This window comes from Montipora capricornis, chromosome 10, assembly GCF_036669925.1.
Source record: "Montipora capricornis isolate CH-2021 chromosome 10, ASM3666992v2, whole genome shotgun sequence".
NCBI classification, from domain to species: domain Eukaryota; kingdom Metazoa; phylum Cnidaria; class Anthozoa; order Scleractinia; family Acroporidae; genus Montipora; species Montipora capricornis.
In genome coordinates, this window is record NC_090892.1 from 30,178,504 (window position 1) to 30,185,112 (window position 6,609).

The window sequence follows — 6,609 nt, forward strand, 5'->3', positions numbered from 1 at the left end:
AGAAAAGATATCAATCATTTGTATTCCTCCTTCTGCGATATCGTTTATCACAAGATTTCTTTTTATTTTGTCGCCTCTACCGCTCCATAAAAAATTAAAGAAAATTTTGTTGATTTCCTTCAATACTTTTTCATTTGTTCCCAAAGAGGAAAGAATATATACTAATTGAGATGCAGCAAGACTCTTTATTACCGTGATTTTTCCTATAAGGCTAAGCCTGCGAAATTTCCAGCAACCTAAGGGCGCTTTCCATTTGTTAGAACTGGCCGGCCCGAAAGAACTGGTTCTCATCAGTGTAAATGGAAAGGTCAAGGCCGGCCCGCGCGATTTCTCACGCAATCCTTCCGTGGAATACACGCAAGAGCTAATGTAAACAACATGGCGGATGTTGCGACGAGAGTTTGTAGCATTTCTCCGACATTTTTTCTCGATTTTCTTTCGCCGGAGGAGGAGGATACTCTTTTTGTGAATGATGCAGAAGACGAAGTTTTGTTTTTTTCAATTAGTTGTATTTTTTCTGTCGTACTTTGCCTTTGTCAAAGAGGCCGGCTTTTCCCGGCGTAGGGAAATCAATAGTTTTGTGCTCTTTGTTGTCCACATCACAAGTTTTTCCTCGTTCTCTTGTCCTGCAATGAAATAAAATTTGTTTATGAATACCTTCACAAGGCACTTCAGAAAAAGGAATCTTCCTTTCAACCAAAACAATGCACAAAATATATTTATAATACTCACCACAAGTCTGCGATGAACTTGCTGCCATTTTTTAACGCGTACAAATTTTCCCGCGTTCCACGGAGAACTGAGGGAACTGAGCGGCCCTACTCAATGAGCTTGGCCAGTTTTGGCCAGTTTTGGCCAGAACCAGTTCTGCCAGTTCTCAGAACTCACGCGTTCCATTTACGGACGGACCAGTCCGACCGGCCAGTTCTTACAAATGGTAAGCGCCCTAAGATTGCTCTTACTTTTTCTAGTTTCTCATTGTAATTCTGAATCATGGTTTATCTGGATTTGTCGAGAGCCATACACCAAGAGTTTTAACCTTTTCTCTTTGCCATTTGAAGTCAGCGTCAGGGTATAGCTTAAGAGGTGCGTTCACCTTGGAGCCTATCCATAAGGCCTCCGTTTTTTTGCTATTGAGTCTGAGGCCAGATGCCCTGCTAAAACTATCCAAAAGCTCTATAGACTCTTTTAGAGATTCCTCAGAACCGTCTAGAACAAGTGTTGTATCATCGGCATACTGACTCAATTTAATCTCGGTGTCCTTTATAGTGCCCCTGATCTTCTTGCTTTTGCAAAAGGTTTCGGTCATTATTTCTGCTGCAAGAATGAAGAGGTAAGGTGACAACAGGCAGCCCTGCCTTACTCCCTTGCTGAGTTTAAAAAAATTACTCGACCATCCGTTGTCCATCTCCTTGAAAAGCAAGACTTGGTGGAAGTTCCACAATAAAGCACTGAATGGGCCAGAGATTCATTGATTTAAATTTTACCACAGGAGCTCCACCAATGTGAAAAACTAAGGAAATGAGCTTCTCTGGATCATGATTTCCAACAGCAATCTGGTACACAGTGCCACAACATATGTCAGAGTACACACCTTGACCATGAAAATGATCGTTTTTATACTCTTTTATCTCGTCCCAATGTTCTGCATTATAATAATAAATTAGGTACAAGTGAAATACAAATAGAATTATACAACAGCCCTCAGCAAAATTTGGTAGCTATTTAACAAACAAACAACCATATTGAATGGTCGTATGACCCTTACTGTACATTGCAGACCGTAGACATGACCTCAAAAATGTTCAAAACTCATGTGGAACCATGAGCCATAGGGGAGTGGTTTCAATGCAAAGTTTGGAACATTTTTGACGTCATTTCTGCGGTCTATAAGAGTATAGATCATGGAAAATTGTTGTCGATTTATGTTTACAATAACATTGTCACATCATTTCCGTAGTCCACAGTCTCATAGACCACAGCCCTCAACCAATCGGCAGAGTGCGAGAATATGCTCTGTTATTTAAAAATTCACTTGAGGGTTATCAAGAGTAACACGCTACAAGAACATTTTTCCTGATCCTGTAAACAAATAGATATTGCATCAATCAAGAAATTATTTTATTTTTCATATTTATCATCTAACATCGATTACAACATGCTTATAGAGTTGTTAGTACATACATAAGGTTGAACTAAGCAAACAAATTTGTACAATCAACTTGCCCTATATTTATCTTGATCTCAAACTAATTATCACGTTCAATTACGTGGAAGAATCCTTTGAATTTGGTTCTTGACTGGGATGAAATAGCAGACTTTAATTTTATGGTCATTGAACTTTCTGTTAAAGTGCACACAGCTTCCATTTTGACACTTCCCTACATTTAGCTTTGTATTGCACTTGATGCACAGTTCATATTTGGTGTAATGTGTGTTCATCTTTTGAAATAATTTCTTTTCGAACATGTAATTAGAGGATGGTAGGTTTGGCCTTTGTTGATTTGGAAAATTTGTCCTTGTTTGATAAGGTCAAAAATGTTGTCTTAAACGGTTTTCTTTTGATGCTTGTGCCTTGACAAACAGGTTGTTCATCCTCAGATAGGTCACTGGAGTTGCCAGATTGCTCCTCATTGCCTGAACTTGTGATATGAGGGTCACTCAAATTTTCTTCACTTAGTGCACTTGAACTTTCACCTAGGGTGCTGGAAATTTCTTGATTTGTGTCTGAGAAGTCTGAACGTCCAGAACCAGAAACTGATGAACTGTCTGAATCAGTATAATCTCTTCTGGGTTGTGTCAAAAAGTAGAAAACATCAGCTTCTCAATCCCCTACAGCAGCAAATCTACTTTATTTGGTATAAATTATGCACAAATATGTTCAAACTTTTGAAAAGAACTAGTCATTAGGCCAGTCTAGAAAAAGTGCCAGTTAATTTCACCTTCCTTTTCACTTTTGTGAAAGAGAAGTCCAACATTCATGCATTTGAGGTTATTTTATACTACTGTATCTTTGATTTATACTATGCTATCCTTGTTTAGTGAATGGCAAAGACGTTTTCTGTAGTGCATTTTTTTTTGTAACTGGTTGGCCTTCTATGCAGATTTCGACATCAGACTCAATATTATAAAAAATAAAAATATTAATGTTTCCATGCATGAGCTGCCAGACGCCCAGGCACCCGAAAGGGGTACCTTTTTTAGGTTTAAGGTTAAAGGTTACCATATTTTAATGGGCAAGACACTTTACTCCTACGGTGCCTCTCTTCACCCAGGTGTATAAATGGGTACCGGCGTAATGCTGGGGGTAACCCTGCGATGGACTAGCATCCCATCCAGGGGGGAGTTAAAAATACTCCTAGTCACTTAATGCTACGGAAACCGGGTATAAGCACCGGCGTGTTGGGTCATTGGCTAGGAAAGCTTACCTATATTTCAATGGAAGGCAGTATGAAAGGGTAAGCTGTTGGACCTGGGAGGAGAGAACCCTCCCACTCCTCCCCAAGAACAGACACAAATTTCAAAATACATAAATTATTAGTAAAGAGACACAGTCGTAACCATTAATTATTATGTCCCGGCCAACTAAACAAGTATAGGAAAGTAGGCAAAAAAAACACTAACAACATGCAGATTTATAGTGTTGCCAGTGTAAAAACCTCGGCATGACAACAAAGGGCATTTGCATTGAATTAGAGCAATTCCTGTAATTTTAACTGAAATTTGAAGATATCATAGTCCAAAAAAAGAACACATGCAGTCATTAGCTTACCTTCAGTGGTTACAAATGACTGAACATCATCCATGTAGACTTAATCATCATCAACCCGCTATTCATCAAAATGTTCATATGAACTTTGCTGGTTTAGATGATTATATTCACAAAAGCAACGCTGGATAAGTGTTTTGTCGGGATCGCTGTCACTTGTCGAACCTCTGTCATCAAAGATAGTTTTGTAATCACTCGAGCTGGAACCTTTGTCAGTTGAATCTTTTATTTTGGGTCTTTTACAACATCGATTTTTCACGACTATTTCCACTTGGTCGTCTAAGTCAGAAGTGTCGTATTCCTTTGGAAGCTTTCTCGATTGTTTAACGAGCCCTCTTAGTGCCACATCCACTCTCACCTTCCCCATATAAATGTATACAAATGAAGCATCATTTTCTGCATTGTCGTCTGAAGTTTCACTTGACATACTGTAGTAAAAATTTGTAGTCTAGCGAACCGAATATAAACATAGAATGACTTTGAAAAAGCGCGGGAAAAAGCAACCTAGTCCCGGGAGGGTGATGGTCGGTCACATGCATTATCAAAGTTATCGACCAATTAAAATACTCAAACCTTTCTGCAAAGGTGTCAATGGTTAACACCGATTGGGTTTTTAGAGCAAAGGTCGAGCCATGTAGAGTGTATAGCTGGGGTTCGGTTAACCCCACTTTAAACTTTGCCTGATCTGAAATTATGGCGCTCAGTGAAAGATTACAAATGAAGGAAATTCAGGAGGCTTTAGGTGAGTATTGAGGTAATCTTAATTTGCGATAAGTAACTTGAGTTGCTCACATTTATAAGACAGTTAAAGCTATTGTGCATTATCCAAATTTCTTGGTTTCTTCAATCCAGTGAGTGAGGTGGCCTTTTTTGTTGAACAAAGCGCCAGCATTTCATACACTATATTACAGACAATAGTTTAAAAATTAAACTGTTAACTAAACTATTGATCGTTTTTCCATTGGAAAATAAAGGGATCTTAATGGCATGTAAGAGCTTTCTTTTTAAAAAATTATATTAGTTTCAGAAAAAAAGGAAATATCAGAGAGTTTGTTAAGGGCCTCTTCATGTGAGCCCTGTCAGCCAGGCTGGCCCGGTTACCGAGATCATGATGAAAATTTTCCAATATGAACACTCCATTTCTGGTAACCGCAACATAGCGGTCAGTATGGTATAATTTTTGTCTTGCGTATATGTTTCCACTTTAGATGTATGTGAATTAGCTTAATTAGTAAAGTGGAAAAAGTCCACAAAGCTACAACAGCCGTGAACGATACAAGTTTTTGTTCCACCATTTTGGTTGTGTTTATTCAATTGCATCCCATCCCAGTCGATCAGGCTGGAACTTTGATTTGTGGAGTCCCTAAATTCACGTACAGGGAAGACCATAGTTTTGGCGGCAACTTGCAAGCTGCCTTGTTACACGTGAAACCAATGCGTGGGTTATGTCCTACAGTTCCCAGTGAAATAGAATCTTTAAGTTAATTTAGTTCGGTAATAACTGGCTTTTAGAATAGTTTTTGCGATGTACATGTAGTCTAAAGAATGCGAAAGTAAAGACGGTACGTCCAAAAAAATTTGAACCATTTCATTTCTTTAAAATCAGGAAGATACTTACAAATGTAAAGAAATGGTAAGTTTTTCAAAGAGAACTGAAAACTAGATTCTTCTTGTTTAGTGGTCAATTAACATTATGTCTTATGAATGTATTTGAGAAACAGGAATTTGTTCTTGTGCTGTTTGAAGATGAGGATAAATATTCTGTTGTGGAAACAAGCAAAATTCAAAAAAAGTACTGTGGTCAACCAGATAGTACATGTTTTATTGGGAATGGGGAAATCAGCTACACCTTTCTGTGGAAAGCTGATTTTATGTGGTAATTGCTTTTTAAATCTTCTGACTAAATGCTCTCACAAATTAATATTTTGTGGAAAGAAGTGGTTTCTCAACTGGTGTGCTTAAAAGGGCATAGTTTGACAACTCCTGCTAGGCAAATTATGATGCCTTTTTTTAGCAGCCTGTCAAACTGAGGAAACTATATCTTTCTCAGATTTTTTTCTTTTATCAATCAGGAATTTTTATTCACGTTATCTTTTATTGAATACATAATTATCATCCCACTACTGAGCTTTTCTTGTCACCTTGTTATTAAGGCCATTTTATTCTAGCCAGAAAAAAATGCTCTGTCACTCATTTTCTTATTTACAGAACCCCTTTAGGATGGCCACCCCGTTAGTACTGCCAGATTCTTGTGGCCCATTGGTGGCAGGGTTAATGGGGTTCCACTCATTGCATTTGCTACTGAAAACTGGTAATAGTACAGTAGGTTGTATAAAGTGTTGTAATCCTATAATTAGTACCTTGTATATATATAAAACACAGATGGTGCTTAAAAAATGTAGGTCAGTGATCTATATGTTTGATGAGGCCCAGAAGGCCGAAACAGTTAGTTATATATATATATATATATATTTCTTCAAAGAACAATGTACACTGTGTAAATCTTTTTTTTTTTTGCACTAACAAGACAAAAGGAGACCGTGACAAAGCCATTTACCGTTAAAGGATGATTATGATAGCAATAGTAGTAAACATCATGACAAAATAGAGATAATTTTCTTTAAAGTGGCTTGACCCAGTATTTTTGTACAATGTAGGTGCACCTGCCATCTTGTCACGTGATATTCATTCCAAATTTGAGAGAATCTATCATAATGGTAAAGTTCAGTCCATATGAATCAACCACATGTGCTATTGGATTTATAACACATATGAATTTGTTAAGGTCTAAGATGTTCAAAGATGGAAGGTGCGCCCTCAAAAATACTGGGTCAAGTCCA